At 43.1% G+C, this 18,435-nt stretch overlaps 1 protein-coding gene across 2 annotated transcripts in view; it reads left to right on the plus strand.

Annotated features, from left to right (window-relative positions):
• The window catches only part of Smoc2 (SPARC related modular calcium binding 2), a 125,301-nt gene that overhangs the window by 70,367 nt on the left and 36,499 nt on the right, over window positions 1-18,435 (plus strand). The window lies entirely within an intron of this gene.

An 18,435-nucleotide genomic window follows, 5' to 3' on the forward strand; every position in this document is an offset into this window, starting at 1 on the left:
ACAGAACACCCTGATGAAAAGGAGCTAGGGCAGGAAAGGGTTTATTCAGCCTATAATTCCAGGTCACAGCCCAACATTGATAGAAGTTAAGGTAGCATGCATGACTTCAAGGCAGGCCTGCTCACTCTTCCACACAGCAGTACCTCAGATCAAGGAACTAATTTCACAGCCAAAAAAGTGTGGCAGAGCATTGGAGGATACTGTTTAATGCTTGCTGACAGGCTCATGCTCTGTGTGCTTTTTATAGAGTTCTGGATCATCTGCCTCCCATAGTAGACTGGGGCCTCCATGTATATGTATATGTATATGTATATGTATATGTATATGTATATGTATATGTATATGTATATGTATATGTATATGTATATGTGTATGTGTATGTGTATGTATATGTATATGTATATGTGTATATACACACATACACACATATATGTATGTGTGTCTGTGTATATATGTGTATATATATACATATAGCATATACATATTAAATCAGTATATGTACTCTGATTATTAAATATTATATGAGTATTTAATACTACGTGATCTGGGCAATTCCTCATCTGAGACTTTCCTCTCAAGTGACCCTAGGCTGTGTCGGTTGATGGTTAATGCTAACCAGGACACCCACTGTGTCGGTTGATGGTTAACGCTAACCAGGGCACCCACTGTATAAAAAGTCATCTGTTTTCCTCTCTCATAACCTCAAGAACCAGGTTTTACTCAATTCTGTTGCCACACTTACAAAAGTGATCTGATTCAATCCTGTATCAAAGCAATTGGCGTATGAGAAAATAGACCATTGCAGTGGGCCTTGAGAACTTCTCATGGCAGAGGCAATGTGGTTGCGGCTGACTTTGATCCGAGAAACATACAAATAAAAACAGTCACTAGAAATGTGCAGCTTAAAGGTGCATTTAGTTGTTCTCTCGAAGGATTTCAACTTCAGCAGGTAACTTGTAGAACAGCGGTACCTCCTCTCAGTCACAGTTGCCAGTGTTAGGCAGTTTATACAACTGAGCCAGCATTCAGTGTACAGAGGATTGAAAAAAGTGCCTTTGGAAAGTCCAGCTTACATAAGCGATTATAGTTTGCTTTAAATTTCTATATGTGAGTAGAATTCAAAACAGAGCCATTAAGTTGATTTATAGGCACGTGCCATGGAACTATGAGGTTTTGTTGAACAGTTATTGTCTACTTTCTGAGGGTCAAAAGGTAGCCCCACGTGGTAGCATAGGGCATTAAAAGAGGTATTAGCAGCGGGGCTGTAAACACTCTTAGGGACCTATGGCCTGACCATTCTTAGAAAACTTGGCCATCAGAAGTCTTTTGTTTCTATTTAATTTCTATTTTAAAAGCATCCTGTACTTATGATTGTCTTTGGTAGATACAGAGATGTTTGTTTAACAAAACATTTAAAGGATGGAGTATAGATGGGCAGGTTTTTTCTACTTGGGTTTTATCTTGGGTTGACAAACAGCAGGTTTGAGAGTTGTAATTTATGAGTTATTATTCTGTATTTTAAGTGTTGACTTAGTGTATTATGATTCTTGCTTGCTCCTTTACAGTAAATGACAAAGTGGAAATGCACTATTTTCCTTTTATATGAAAACAATATGCATAAATGAACATTTCTGCCAGGACTTGATACTAAAGTAATATTATATGACTTTTACTATGAAGTCTGTAGGGCACCATGGTAAATATCATGAGGCAGGTTAAGTGCAAACCAAACAGGCTCTAGGCCATTCAGTAACAGCAGGAGCCGTTGCTGCACATAAAACACAGGGCTTCCAAGTCTGTGAAAATTACACTAAGTAGCTATATAAGGAATATTTATTTTCTAAATTAGCAGAGTCTTGCCAGCCTGAGTTTGATGGGCCCTTGTTGTACCATTGACATGATGTTATTAAGCAAGCAAAAACAAATAGATCGAGAGAGAGAGAGAGGGGGAGAGAGAGAGAGAGAGAGAGAGAGAATGAATGAATGAGAATGAATGACTTTGAGTCCTGGACTTTTATCTTCTTGGTTGGTTCACCTAGTAAGACAACCAATCAATATACATTCAATTAATGAGTAGATTCTAAATTTGCATTATTCATGGATATATATTGATTGATTGCAGAGTGTTTTAGATAGAAGGTTCTGTAAGGATCTTTTAATTATGTGTTTATTACCCCATGTACTCATTAAACATATATGAATCTAGTCTGCATCCTTTGCTGATGTATATAGTGCTTTCCCCACCTGAACCTGACCCTTTAAAAGCCAGTCTAGAACACTAAAGCAGAGGCTTAGTTTTTCTTTCTTGCATTGTCTGTTAACAGGGTCACAAAGTAAATGTTATTCATGAATCATGACTCCCCATTCGTATAGGGTTTGTCGTAGATTGAATGAGAATTGTCCTCATAAGCTCATATGCTTGAATGCTTTTCCCCAGTTGGTGGAACTGTTTGAAAAGGGCTAGGAGGTGTGGCCTTGTTGGAAAAGCTATGTCACTGGGAGTGGGCTTTGAAGTTTCAAGAGCCCATACTACTCCAGTTGTCTCTTTCCATGTTTCTTGGATGTTGTCTTAGTATGTAAGTTCTCATCAACTGCTCTGACACCATGCTTGCCTGTCTGCTGCCATGCTCCCCACCATGATAGTCATGACTCTACTTGCCTTCTGAAACTGTAAGCAATTCTCCATTTAAATACTTTCTTCTAAAAGTTGCCTTGGTCATGGCCTCTCTTCACCACAACAGAAAGTAACTTAAGACAGGGTTTTATGACCCATTCTAAATAAGAAGCATGCTCCGGAGTATAAGCCTGAGTCTTGTCAGTTTAATACATGGAGAGGTCCTGTCTGTGGGAGAATGAAGGTCAGTACAGGAGCATCTATTTGCACCTCTACAGCCATGTGCAATTTATCCAGATGATGCACTCTAGGAAAAAAAAAAGAACCATAGAGATGAGATGTTAGGCCAGTTGCCTATCTCTGGGAAGAGAGATCTTTCAGTGAGTGGTGACTTGAAGACTCTCCAGCAAGATTCTATTTAGACCATGTTCACGTGATGCGCTTCCCCTCCACAAAGCAAGCATCATCGTTTACCAAACAGCAAAAAACAAACAACAAACAAGAGCCAGGCTGCTGTGTACTCATTATTTCCAGAGGTCACAATCTTTGCCAGAACCAAGAACTGGATTCTCACTCCAACAAGGCTCAAAACTTCTCTCAACATCCATAGATGAGTGACTCCACACCAGGTAGGGCAGCAGTTGCTACCTTTTGTTTTCCCCGCCCCTACATGGACACTGAAATATTTCAGAGGTTACTGCCAGGTCAAATGGAAGCCATGTGGACCTCAGATCAGCCACCCAAGTGGCACTTACCAGGGTCAGCATGGAACCTGTGGAGCACAGCATCTAAAGTTACCGCCTCTGCTAGCCCTGAGAGGAGTGGGGTGGTGTGGCTCCCCTCTGTGTCTGAAGGATCTATTGATGCTCCTTAAGGAAGGCAGGCTCTGTTATATATAGTAACACAGGGCCCTCCATATCTGCTACCACCTGGAAGCTCTGAAAGGCTACAGCTATACCCTGTAGTAGAGGAGCGATGGTGAGCAGAGTATCCATGGTCACCAGCTACTACTTCAAGGGTGCGTTCTCAGGGCTGTGGTAATCTCTATTCTTCCCTCTTAGGTCATGTTGTTGTGGCTTTAGTTCTAGTCGCCTGCAGGCAGCCCCGCCTGGGTACTAGCCAGAGGCTGGCCCTCACTTGTACTTCTGAAGGGCTCCTGGATACAGCCCTTGCATCAGCAGTTGAACTTTCCTCCCACTTGCGGTATGGGATAGATGTTGGATGTCTCACTGACTTGTTTATTTTTAAATGCGGAGTGGGGGTGTTGAGTATCTGCTTTTTCTCTCTGTCCCTGGCTCTTCCAGCCGCTCCAGAGCCCAACACTGAGCCTCTGCAGACCTCCAGGAGAGAGTGCTTCCTGCACTCAGTCTCTGTGATGACCATGGAACATAGGCTGGCCAACCTTTTACTGTCTTTCTGGATTTTGCACAAGCTGGAGAAAACAGAGAGGCCTGGGTTGTGTCATCTTTGGACACCTCCCTCCCCTCCCCTCTCCCTGTCCCTCCTCAACGGTTAAGCATTTCTTTGGCTTATGTCCAAGAGGACACCCTTGATGGTCACCATGTCCTGTGGTTTTATGGGACCCCCGCAGTGGAAATATTTTCTCCCTTATTCGGGATTGATAACTTTTGCTTTATTGCATATATTAAAATTAATGCCAAAAGATAATTATCTTTTAATTCTGCTTTAAATCAAGTTAAATTACACTCCCTGGGGGAAAATAATATGAGTTACATTTCATTTTGTAACTTCTAGGTTTTTCCTTTTTTTTTTTTCTTTCAAAAGCAAACTTATAAAACCATCAAAATACCATTTAGACTCTTAAGTTGTAGAGCTTTGGTCATTTGAAGAGATCAAAATATACAAATTGCATAATTCCCATTAAGTGTAGCTGTAACCATGAGTGATTTTTAAAATGCTCATTATCCTACTTAAAAATGCACACGGTGGAGTTGATTTAATTTTCCTAACTATATGGGGGAGGGGGTATGTTAATTTCAGTCATGCCTAACTCTCAGATTTCAATGTTCAATCAAACTGTAAATGATCAGAGTATTCAAAGCTCTAGACTTGTGTTTTTTGTTTTTTTGTTTTTTTTTAAATAAGGCAATGAAATTGAGTGGAGCCTGGGCTAGGCTGCTTTGAAACACACCAATGCATCTCCAGGTAAAGAGGCACATTTAACCGTATTCTCTGAAGACAGACGAAATTCCGTTTGCCATCATCCAATCGCTGGTGCAGTAGGGGTTTCCTGTGCGAACAGAGCTCCAGAACAGAAAGGAGATGGCGTTGGTTGTGCGTCAAGCTAAGGACTCTGGTTACGCATGGTGTCGTTTCGTCCTTAAAGCAGCTCCACGAGCCGGGAGCTATTTGTTTCCACAGCAAGCACGTGTTTCCGAATCATACTTGGATGAGCAGCCCAACCTGGAATGTAGGTTTCTCCTGCTGTTTGGGGCAGAGGGGATGTGAGGATTTCCAAAGATGGCTGGGTATGGGAGGATAGGAGGTGGGGTCTCTCAGGCTGACAAAGGACTGGGCTGTGCAGAGCTCTGAATGTACCTGCCTTAAACATGTATTTCCTGCTAGTGTTTCTCTACTGCATGGCTGTGGTCAGAGGTGAGTTCTGGCTCTGACAGATGCAGAGTAGAGGGGTTCTGGCTCTGGAAGAAGCCCCCGGAGACAGAAAAGAGGCCTTGTGTATGAGTACTAGAAAGAGACAGTATTCTCATGGAGGACTGTACTAGCCAGGCCCTGAGATCCTCCTCACGGAACCTAGAAGAAAGGCAGGCATCTGATAAGGAAGAGGTGCATTGTGAAGTCTCAATGAAGGTCAGAAAACAGCTGTTTCCAGATGTGCATGGGAGTTCTTGGACTTCAAAGGCTGAGGCCACATGCTCATTCTCCTGAGCAGTGCCAACCTAGCTGAGGCCTTTTTCCTAACAGCCATCAGGGCTACTGGGGCTTATCATCCTCCAAGCCTTGGGAAGCACAGAAACTGAGAGACTCTGGGCCGAGGCAGCATCTCACCATAGGATCCTGACAGAGAGTGTAGCCTCTGTGGGAGGCAGAGGCAGGTGAATTTCTGAGTTCGAGGCCAGCCTGGTCTGCAGGATGAGTTCCAGGACAGCCTAAGCTATACAGAAAAACCTTGTCTCAAAAAACAAACAAAACAAACAACAAAAGAAAGAAAGAAAGAAAGAAAGAAAGAAAGAAAGAAAGAAAGAAAGAAAGAAAGAAAGAAAAAGAAAAAAAGAACTAGCTGTACATGTGTCTTCTGTAGATGCTGGTAGAGGCTATTAGAGCCTCCTCATCTAACCTACTTCTTACAGATAGTTTCAGAGAAACTAGGCCTCTTAGCATCTGCATTGCTAGCTCAATATAAACTCTGTGTGTGTGTGTCTGTCTGTGTTGGAAGTTAATGTTAAAATTTATGGACTGCCAAGTACACAAATGCACTATTACTGGTGTGAAGTTGTGAATATATTTGAATGTTTATAATGCTCACTGTGGGTGTGAAGAATAACATTGCTCTCAGGAAGGCTAATGAGTTCTGTGTGCAGGTCTGACACAGGCTAAGTATACAGTTCACCCTGTTCCATGAGTTGCCTGTGTGCTTCCTTGACTGTGTTCTTTGAAGCTTGGTGGTATTTTTGGGATGGGTTTATTCACTTGGCTTTTCTTTCATTTCTTCTTAGACCCCCTGCTATGTCATCAGTGTTGGTCACTGGGTCATTTGATCAGGAATTGGCGAAGCTGCTGCTGGCAGGGTGTTGTTCAGAAGCCTTTGTGTCCCCAAGGGCAGCTGGTCTCAGTTTTATAGAAACTTGGGACGTTGAGTTGGGCATTGAGAGTAGAATTTGGAATTAATCCAGACAGTCCACTGGTCAGCTTCCTTCTTCACTGTAATGGATTAAAAGTGGTGTCAGCCGCCATTGTGAGTAGCAGGGATAACAACACTGCCGTTTACTGATGGGCGTGCTGCATGGGACTTCTTTCCACGGATGGTGCTTCTTGTCGTTGAAGTTCTCCTTCACATTGGTATCTGCATTGATCTGAAAAAGCTGCCTGGCAGCAAGGCCACCATGATGTTCCCAAAACTTTGTTTAGCTTTTCTGGGACTTTGGAGTTTAGAAAAAGAATTCCTTAAATACTCTTCAGAAGCAAATTTTAATATTGTCTATTATTTTGCCTTGGCTGCATGTATTCGATTCCATAGATATCCCAGGCCCTGGGCTTAAAGAGTGGGGATTCCTCCTCCAGGGCCTGAGCTAGGGCTGAGTCCTGGCAGTGGAACTGGCCGAGTTGGTCTCTTGCAGATTCTCTGTGAGTTGCAACAGAGGCTCTCTGCCTCCTCACAGGAGTGTTCCCTCTGAACATCTCAGATGCCCCTCTTTCTGTCCAATCACTTAATCGGGGAACTCACTTCATTCGGAATTGAAAGGTCCTCTCTCCAGACTCTCCTATGAGGCTTCAGTGTATACATTTCGGAGGACACACACAGGGTCATTGCTATTGGGGTGACTCAGAGTTGAGTAGAAGACTGGTGTGGAGATGGGGCTCATCATGGAGCCCTAGTTCTTGCTGTTACATACACGTAGTCCAGACGTCCGGTTCTGGAATGTCCCCTGAGTAAGAACGAGTTTGTTCAGCAGGTGAGAGGGACTTAAGTCTTTCCTACTGGGTGAGCTCTCAAAGTTCTTTATACAGGTTTCTGTTTTTATATGGCAAACCTTGACTGAAAGCAAGGGTTCCTCCAAATTTAGACATGGTTTCCTCGTCACAGATACTGTGTATAAAAGATTGCTGCTCACCAACAATGCTTGTTTGCTTCTTTTATGAAAACCAGCCAAGGATAAAACTATGCTAATAAACTAAGAAAACATACACGTGTTTTAGGAAACCATAATAGCAAGTCTGTCTGGCACTTCAGCCAGAAGGATGTTTCTTCCGAACGTCCCCTCGCCCCCCAGGGCATGTTTTCCTCCTCTGTGACTGCAGCTGTGCACACTGGTGAGGCCCAGGCTCCAAGTGCCTCCTGCATGCACAGTGCACAGGAAAGGAAGTCCTGGAGGCTTTAAGACATGCCCCTGCAGTAGGCACCTTTAATTTCTGCACCTGTAGATTATTGCATCCACATATTAATACTTTGTAAACGGAAGCGTTTAGCTAAGCTAGTAAGTACCATTTATTAACATTTCGTCACACAAAGCAGAGTCAGTCTGTGCAAACTTGGCATGTGTACTGTGTATGTCCAGTCACTGCGACACAAGTACTGTTGAAAAGGATCATGGGAATGTGCATCGCAGGGGGAGACCCGGGGCGACATTAAGACATTCTGCCTGGGCCCTGCTCCCTCTCAGTGCCTTACATCTTGAGAACAAAGTTCTCCAAAGCTCAAAGCTCAAAGACAATTTTCTCTTCTGCTTGAAAACTTAGAAATCTTGATTTTTTGTTGTTGTTGTTGTTTTGTCATGACTCTCATCCAAGAAAAAAAATGATATTCTATTTTAGAAGAGATTTTAAACAATACAGCATAGTAAATACAGTGCTTGCTCGCTTGAAAATTGGTTTCCTAGTGGAAGGTAGTTTTTTCTTAAGTTAAATATTTTAAGCTACATTTTTTTGCATAATTACTGACATATTTTATGATATCCAAGGCTACCCCTACAAGCAAATTGTTCCTGTCAAGTTACACATGAATAAAAATTTTGGGTTGAAGCAAAAGTTAATAAATAAATTACTTAAGATATTTACCCATGTTTCTTGTTTACCCGTGTTTCTTGTTTTGCTGTTCAAAAATCAGTACCTTTTATTTTCTGTTTTTTCTTTGTCATAATTTATAAATCCATACTGACATTCTACAGACACCTCGTGCAGTACTGAAAGCCTGTGGGGTTTCTAGACTACCCTGTCACAATTTCAACCACTTTTAGATGTGACTGAATCAAAATTCATAGTTTGGGGAAAGAGAGAGGAACATTGCACCCCAGCCACACAGAGACACACACACACACACGCACACACAAACACACACTCACAAACAGACAGAGAAACTCACACAAACAAACACACACAAACAGACAGACAGAAACACTCACACACACACACACACACACACACACACACACACACACACACACACACACACACACCAGTGTCAGGAGGCCAGTGTTACCTATGCCCAGACCCGAGTGTCAAGGCAGAGCTGAACTGGACCTCTCTTTAGGTGTGGACTAATTTATTTTTACATCGTATATACTTCATTTTGTAGGCAACTTTAGCTTTCTAGCCACATTGTCCGGAGAACAGAACCACTGGCCTCCCCACTGTCCGTGTTCCCCGTCCCCAGAGCTAACATGGACCTTGACATGCTATGCAGCTGCACTGGCCAGTGATGCTAGGTGCTGCTATCAGATACCCACAATTCATTTGAACGTCTCTGGAAGTGTATAATGATGGCCCATGACAGCTCATCCTGGCTCCACTACTAGGTCTTCTTTGCTGTACTTATCCATACCTTGTGGCCCTCAGGCACCTGTGGTCTGTCTGCTGTCCTCACCATTTTGACAGGCCTCTTATATTTATAAGCGTGCAGTAAAGTTTCTCAGTATCATTTTTTTTTTCATGATAGCTCACTTTTTATCATGGACTAGTCTGTTGTGGGGATATCCACTGTCTTATCTGTTCACCTCTTGACTTTTGCCTTGGTTGTTTTCAATTTGTGGCAATTATGATTTAATCAGCTCATAGGTGTTTATATCCAAGTCTGTGTAGATTTTTATTCACATGACCTGGCTACATGTGTAGGTACAGGATTATAGTGGGTGTCTGTGTTTGGCTTTGTTTCCTCCTCCCGTAGTCATGGAATTCTGAAATCCCACTTACCACAGTGACTGTAACGGTTTGACTAAGAACAGCCCCCTAGGCTCATATGTTTGAATGCTTGGTCCTTAGTTGGTGGAACTGTTTGGGAAGAATTAGGAGATGTGCGCTTGTTAGAAGAGATGTGGCATGGGAGAAGGGCTTGGGAAAGGCTCATGTCACCCCACTATTCTGTCTCCTGCTTGTGCATCATGATGTTGAGCCCTTGGCTGATGCCTCTGTGCCTTCACCCTGCCATCGTAGACTCTCAACCTCTACAACCATAAGCCCAGTTAAACTCCATCTTTTATAAGTTGTTTTGGTCATAGTGCTTTATCACATTAGCCATTATAGATAGATCTGATCATGGTAATTTGGGGGTTTGGTTTTTTTTTTTTTTTGGTTTGCTTTTGTTTTAGTTTTGGGTTTTTTTTTGACAAATATGGAAGACTTTGGGACTTTGGGCTAGAGTGGCAGAGCCATCTGAGCCCTTTATCAGAGACATAGAGATACAGGGTTTGGAGTTTGCCCTGGTGGGTTTCTGTCTTGCTTTGCTCCCATACTGACTCACCATGCCCTGATTTCTCCTTTTAGGCATGGTAATGTATATTCTGTGCAGTGTATGTTTGGAAGTATGTGATTTGCCTTTTGATTTTACAGGGTATGTGCATTATAATTAAAAGATTGCCTTAAGTCTCAGAAGAGACTTTGGACTTTAGGCTTTTTAATAGTGTAAAAACTGTGAAAGACTATGGGGAGTTTTGAAGCTGGTCTAAAACCTTGCATTATGATATGGCCGTAAGCCTTTGTGGAGCAGGGGTGGAGTGTGGTGGTCTGGATGAGAGTGCTACCCTCTGGGTCCTCTCGTGGCTTACATAAACTCTAAACCTCTGGAACCTTAAGTCCAGTTAAAGTCTTTCTTCTAAAAACTACCATGGTCCTGGCAATAGAAAGGTAGCTAAACCCGGGTGTTAGTTCCATGGTTCCATGGTCCATGCCTCACCAGTGTTCGGTGCTGTCAGCCTTCAGGGTTCAGTTGTTTGCATGGGGGTGTGGCTGTGCATCCTAATCATTTTAACCATGACAGCTCTGGAGCCCAAGAAAATTCTCCAGGTTCTCTTCATATCTGAGTGTATTCCTTGGTGAGGTGTCTGTTCAAATTGTCTGTTTTAAGGAGTTATTTACTTTCTTACTATGTTGAAGTGATCTTTCTAAGTCAAGGATGTACCCTGAATATATTTTCTCCCTGCATGTGGCTTCTTTCATCTGCTTTATAACATCTTCCTATGAGCAGATGCTTGGGTACATTGAAGTTCAGCTTATCAGTTGATGCCATGCTTATAGCCTGGCTGTGTCTGAAAGTCAGACTGGCCCACTGTGAGTCACCAGCCCAGCTTGCTTTCTCTTTGCCAGGGTTCCTTAAATATACTCCACTCAAGAGCCATGACCCCAGGTGTGTGTGTGTGTGTGTGTGTGTGTGTGTGTGTGTAATAGAGAATTAGACATTTACTAATTTGTTACAGTATTAGTCATGTTGAATTTTAGCACTCTTCTTTGGTATGCATATACATTTACTATTTATTAAAGATAAAACTTGCATCCTGACGCCATGGGTATGCTTGTTCAGTTTTACATAGGGCTTTGGCTGAACATTTGATGTTGTGGAATGTAGAGCTCCTTAATGTTTTTCTGAGATGATCAATATTCTGATTTTATAGTTGTTAGCACTGAGAATATTGTTTCTCATAAATACATGGCACAAAACGTCAGAAGTATGTGTTAGTCTGTTTCTGACCTACGGAAGTCTTGAATCTGAGCTGAGGTGTTTCAGGGAGTGTGTGTGTGTGTGTGTGTGTGTGTGTGTGTGTGTGTGTGGTATTATAGTGTCTTAGGGTTTCTGTTGCTGTGATGAAACAAGTTGGGGAGAAAAGGGTTTATTTGGCTTACACTTCCATATTACAAGGTTCATCCCCAAAGGAAGTCTGGGCCAGAACCTGGAGGCAGGAGTTGATGCTGAGGCCACAGAGGGGTGCTGCTTACTGGCTTGCTCCTCATCGCTTACTTATTTTGCTTTCTTATAGAACCCTGGACCACCAGCCCAGGTGTGGCACCACCTACAATGGACTGGGCCCTACCTTATTTAAGATTATTTAATTAATCACTGCTTAAGAAAATGTCCTACAGGCTTGCATACAGTCTCTCTCTCTCTCTCTCTCTCTCTCTCTCTCTGTGTGTGTGTGTGTGTGTGTGTGAGCGTGTGTGCACATGCATGCATGCATAGGGCACACACATGCCAGGGTATGAGCATGGAGTTCAGGGCACAACTTATCAGAGTGGGTTCTCTCTTTCCACTACATGGTTCAGGGGTTCAGCTCAGCCAGGCTTATCACCCACTGAGCCATCTCATTAGCCCCTTGTCTCATTTTTCAAAGCCACTGCCTTAGAGAGGTAGGACCTCTGAGAAGGCTGAGCCACTGTTTGATCTGCTAGCAATCACTGCAGTGGGTGAAGCCACTGGCCTCAATGTTGGATGTTTCTGTGAAATAGAAGATGTTCAGATGTCCTTTGTAAGTCCTTGGATACCAAACAAAACCATGCCTTTCCTTATCTGTGTTCAGATAGAGCCAATTTCCTGATTCCACAGAAGTTTCAAATAGTATTTCCTGTTCTTAGGCAATTTGATGCTCTTCTTACTAACTCCTAAACGTCTTGGGACAGAAGGCTCAGCGCTGGGGCTGGGCTGACTCACTTGATGAGACTCCCGTGTGACTGTGGCGGAACATGGTGCTGCTGGTGGCGGAACACGGTGCTGCTGGTGCTCGACATCTGAGGGGGACTTGACAAAAGAGTGGTGGGGCTGGCAAGCACCATGAAGAGTCAGGCTTTACGTTTCTCAGACTCTCGGAACTGCTTGGACACTGGTGTGATACCCCCGAGGGGTGGGAGAGCAATGGGATTTCAACATAGGGTTCTCTGCTAGACACAAGGACTATGGGGTTTCACTGTGGCATTTCCTTGGTAGTTTTCAGAACACACGGAAGTCACTAGAAAGAGATCAGAGGAAGAGACTGCAGTTTAGTAGCTCCTCACAATCAGGGCATGTATGACCATCCTAGAAAATCTGTCTCTGTTTGGCTTGGTACAGTGCTTGTTTTCTTCTGTCAAGGTCCAGAATCAATGCTTTGGGCTAGAGTCTATTGGCTGAGCAATGTCAGCTCTGTTTTTGTGTCTAGAGAACCTGGATGTAGGTATTTTATCCATCCATCCATCCATCCATCCATCCATCCATCCATCCATCCATCCATCCATCCATCTATCTATCTATCTATCTATCTATCTATCTATCTATCTAGGAAGTATAGTTTTTGGTGGGAGTGAATCACTTTTCCTAGTTTGTCTTTGAGGGGTGCTTTTGGAGAAGGAGTTTGGCTCTATGCCAGGATTGTACACCCACACCAATTTCCTACATTTAGGCATCTCCCTCAGGTGCCAGTCTTATGGGAGCCTGGACCTCCTCACTGATGGAATGCAGGGTTCTAACCCATACCTCCCTCTGTCCTGAGGATTACAAGAGCACACGTATGCTCAGTACCACCCTGTCATGCGATGGCAATGACCTTGTGTTTAACATAATATATTATGTGAATTCCCCCAGGGTTATTATACTTTATTGCCAATCATGACCACATCCCAAGCACAGGCAAAGCCAAACACTGTGATCCCAGTTTGGTGAATAGTCAAGCAAGTTTGCACTGTCTGATCCGAGTTTTCTGGGCACCTCTTCCACCCCGCTCACTCTCCTATGTCATTGCTAGCAAATCCCGTTCTGAATTCTTTGTTTCCCCTTGACTTCTTTGATCATTTCATATAGGTTTTGTGTAATTGGAAAGAGAACCACAAGAGATTCCATGACTGATGAGGACAGCGTGTATAAGAATTAAGCACTGTAATCATTGTAAGGGGAATGAGAAAACCCACAAGGAGAAGCCTTTGGCACACGAAAACACCGCTGATTTCAGCGTGATCTCAGAACTCCTCGGAAACTCAAATTATGGGGCCTCACCTCCCCGAGACCTGTGGGTCAGAAACCTGGGCAGGAAGTGGGTAGCCTCAGAGAAGCTCTGATGCTCTCTGGCTTCCTGCTGGCGCCTTTCTTTGAGGTCACTGGGTGTTGGCAGTGCCACCATGGCACAAGTCATGAGTTGGTGAACACTCACAGTTAGTAATGGTCACGAGGTTGGAAACCAAGTCTGCATGAGAGAGGATGACAGATCCTGGGGTTTCATGCATGCATAGGCTGCAGTCCAACCTGACCCCACCTGTGACCTGCCTCCCTGCAGCCTTGCCATGGGCCTTCCTGCATATCCCTGTTTCCACCCATGCTGCCCTCCTTGCACACCCTGCCTATGTCCCTTGTCCACCCCTGCCCAGACCAAACCCCTCATGTGTGATGTGTGCTGGCAGTCCTGAATTGCATACAACCAAGAGGGAGGACATGCTTCCAGATATAAATCCTGGAGGTGATAGGGACATTTTCTGAGAGTCCCGAAAATGTCTTAGGAAGACATGAAGAAGGCTGGAAGATGGGATAGCATTGTGGGATACCCCAGCTAACACACAAGCCTCTGGAAAGATGTCTGCTGTTTTGAGCCCAACCATGACTCTTCACTTTTTCAGTCTTTCTTACAAGTGGGCATAAGAGAGTGCTCTTTCCATTCTGAGGTGTCCTTTTAAAAATTAGCACAATGGTTTTGAGGTTCAATCTTGATTCAGTCTTTCCTCTCTATGATATATACATAAACTTTATTTTACTGCATGCAGCATACTTTTATCTGTGCGTTTTTCAGCTCCTAGACAGGCAGCTTTAAAACACAGGTTGGGACTGTGGAGAAGGGTTCCACGTCCATCTCTTGATTGGCCATTTCATGAATGTGTGTGCTTTAATTCCTCTTGGATAAGTGTCCAGGATGGGACAGTGGTCTCAGCATTCGGTCAGCTGTGAGGAGGCCTTGCGAGGCTCCAGGCCCTGCACTTCCCACCAGCATTTGGCGTCCTTGTGTTTAATTTGGACCATGCACACGTGTGACACCCCAGTGTGGTTGTGGTCACCGATTCATGATGACCCCTCTTTCAGTGTTTATTGTTCTGTCCGTGTCTTGCTCTCTGAAGACTCAGTGAGATTCGCATTGGAATATTTGCGGTTTTATTGAAGAGAAGAGCTTGGGGTCTTTGACAGACGTGTGTTAGGAACATTTCTCCATCTGCGGTTGCCATTTACTTTTTAATTGCATCTTCTGATGATTGTTTTAAATTTTAATGACGTCTAATTTGCCCAGTTTTTCTTCTGTGGTTAGTTTGTCCCAAACACATGGTGGGGCACTCCTGATGTCTGCTTTGAGTCAGTACATTGCAGGTTTGATATGCATGTCTCACACTGTGCCGTGTGGCTCTATTTTCTTTAACTGGCACACAGTCCTTCTGACATCCTACTGTCATTTCTTGGGGAACGTTATGCTTCTCTCTGAGTAACTGTGGTCCCTTGTGAGTACCAGTGCTGGTGGGCGGTGGCCTTCTTCTTCACTCCTCTACTTAGCTGTCAAATCCACTGTCTGGATTAGTGGTCTAATATCTCCTTTTCAAACATGGCACTATTAGTCCTGGAACCTTGGAGCAATGCTTCAGATATTATTTAATCTTTGGAGTTCCCATGTTCATTTTGGAATCCACATGTTAGTTTCCATCAAAGTCTGTATTTTAATAAGAAATATGTTACACCCACTAATTAATTTAGAGAACCTGACTTTGTAACGTTATAAATGTTAATGTTTATAACGTCTTGCTGCCCACCCACATTCTGTATCTCTCCACTGATTTAGTTAAGTTTTGTTTTTACTAATGGCATTTTAAAATATCTTGTACCTCTCATTATGAATTTATTTTGAAGTGATTTATTTTTGATGTTATTACAAATGACATTTAATTTCCTTTATTTTTGCAATCATTTATTCACAGTATACAAGATATAAATAATTTTGTACATTCATTGGCAATTTTTTCCTTTATGGATGCTTTAGGATATTTTATATATACAATACTGTTATGTGTGTCTAAAGACATTTCTGTTTCTTTCATTGCAGTCTTTATTGCTTTTTCTTTTTTGACTCTGTTGCCTTGCCTGGGACTTCTCATAGAATGCTAAGTAAAGGAAGGGCATTTCCACATGATATCAACTGTGGCCACTGAAAGAATATGTCTTTCCCCTCAGACAAATCTTTTCATATTTCCAGTTTCCTAAGAGTTTTGCCATTTAAGTAATAAAGTTATTCACTTTAATAGAAACAAGTCACCTCAGCTTGTCAGAAGACTGACTGCCCTAGAGCGGCTGGACGGGACTGCCCTGACGACCTCTGCCAGGGTTCTTGGTGTTAGCTGTGATGTGCTAACCAGCCTCTCCGGTTTTAGGAGACAGTAAATCCTCTTTCCTAAGACACACAGATGGTTCCACTGGCTGCTCCTTTCATGAGGTGCTGAGGGAAGTCTGCTGTGTCTTGCTTGGTCTGTTCCAGCTGATGTAACAAAGCTACATGGAAGAAATCCGTTAGAAATAACCCAAGGCTGTTTTCTACAGTTTGGGAAGTCCAGAAATCCTACTTTAAGGTACAGGCACATTTGGCTTCCAGAGAAAGCACCTTCTTGAAGTGTCTTCACATTCTGGAAGAGGCAGAGGAGTTCCCTCGGACCAGATCTGAGCTCTACCCTATGACCAATCACCGCAAAGATCCCATTCCATCACCTTAGAGATGAAGGTTTTGATATGTGATCTGTAAACATACACATGCACACATATGTGTACACATACATACACACACACAGAGGCACACATGCACAAGCATATACACACAGACTCACACAGGCACACATGCACAAGCACAGACACACACTCAGACAGGTGCACATGAATATGTGTGCACACAACAGTTACACAGACAAACACACAGGCACATATGTACATGTGTGTGCACACACACAGATACACAGCCATACACACACACACACACACACACACACACCCTTTATATTAGGAGCAGGAAGTCTCATGGCTAGGTAAATCCAAATTTGGACTCCACTTCTTCCTTCATGCTTTTCCCATCCTTATCCTTTTGTGCTGAGTCAAATTTTTGGAAGACTTAATTGAGTTAAGTAATAAAATGAAAATTAGCCTTTTCACTTTGAAAATCAGCTACACTCGATTTCTTCTTCAGAGTCAACCTAGAAATAAATAAAAAGATAGACGCAGATAGGAAGCAGACCATCCAGGACTAATTAGCTGTGGAGTAAGGTAAACATGATGAACGTTACATTTAATATTGCGCTGACTCTACAGTGAACGTTCTGTGTTCCAGGAACTCCAGAGTGGCCCATGCAGCTCTCTGCAATGGATGGGACCTGGGAGGAGCTAGGGAGGGGACTTGACTACGGTATAATTTGTCTTATTACTTTGCCTTCTATTCCTGAAGGCCTTCCTTACTAAAACACCTTCTGCCTTCACTGTGGCTTGTCCTATAACAGAATGGGATTCCATCTTTCCAGTAGCCTTGAATTCCCAAATGCAAGCAGATTGTCAAGGCTGGGCCAGACATCTCCCCTACTCTAACATTCACATAAACAGGATTTCATCTGCCAATGCAAAGTGGCTTTGATATTTTACAATGTGTACAACAAATTTTAGAGTTTCCTCTAATTCGATCAATTTCATTTTGCTTATGAGGAACTTTCAAATATGACCTAAACTTTCTCATAGGGACATTTCAAAAGTTTTCTATTCCCGTTCCTGTAGATACAATATATCCTTGGACTGGAGCACCAAACATATTTTGTGGCCAGATAATCACATTGTCCATTCTATGACATAATAAGATTTTGAAAAAGTGCCAGCCAAGCCTTAGGTAATGTGAGGAGGGCTACACTGAGGAGCTGCCTTGGGTAGCTTGGTTGCTGTTCTCACAGTAAATATCTTGTACCTCTCATTATGAATTTATGTTCCATCATCTCCGACTGATGGGCCAAACAGTTCTACAGAGAAGTGTCAACTGTCTTCACAGAGTTGCCTGAACCCTTGTGTTGCCTGGCTTCCCTGAATGACTATCACAGCTGTAATAAATCTGGGGAGAAAGGCCAGTGATGGTTGCTTTATCTTTCATTCCAGCCTTCTTCTGATGATAGTTGGGTAAAAACTTTGTCAAATATCCAGCAATCGGAGGTGTATTTCACTTGTGTATCTGTATATGTTTGTTGCTCAAGGAATGTACATGGAAAGTGCAGATTATATTACAGTCAAGACCCAGTTTCTTAATTTCTCTTTTGCTTTTAGTTGTGAGAGTTGAACAATCCCCACATGCTGTATCCTCCATGATGTCTGTCCAGACAGATGTTTAGTTTAGCTTTCTTCTTCCTCATTCAGTAGTCCTTCTGAATAGCAATATAGGGGAAGTATCAACAAGCTACATTAGTTACAGCTAATCACACACAAGGCTGTGGCTTTTATATAGAAACTGCATTTGATGGTGTAGTCAGTTCACAGATAGATCACAGAAACACATACAGTATTTATTGTCCTCAGAATCACCAAGCAAGCTGACATCGATGCGGCTTTCTAACTATTATTTATTGCATCTAGAGACATTAATGCGCATGTAGTGAATGCCAAGTGTTCTTTCAGCACTGGAGCAGTGGGGAAAGTGACAGCAGACATTTACGAAACAGACATCCAGTTTGCATCGGCAATCTCCTGGTCTTCAGGGCATCAGCCGGGCCGTTACCTGCTGCTGCAGCTAGGGCAGCACTGAGTGAGGCACAAATCCCTTCCTGTCAGCTTCCTCATATCTTCCCCTGACATCACAGTGTTCATGAGCCCCTTGTGACCGTAGGCAGTGCCTTCAGAGCAAGCTTAGACTTAATCG

Source organism: Mus musculus, chromosome 17, assembly GCF_000001635.26.
Source record: "Mus musculus strain C57BL/6J chromosome 17, GRCm38.p6 C57BL/6J".
Taxonomy (NCBI): domain Eukaryota; kingdom Metazoa; phylum Chordata; class Mammalia; order Rodentia; family Muridae; genus Mus; species Mus musculus.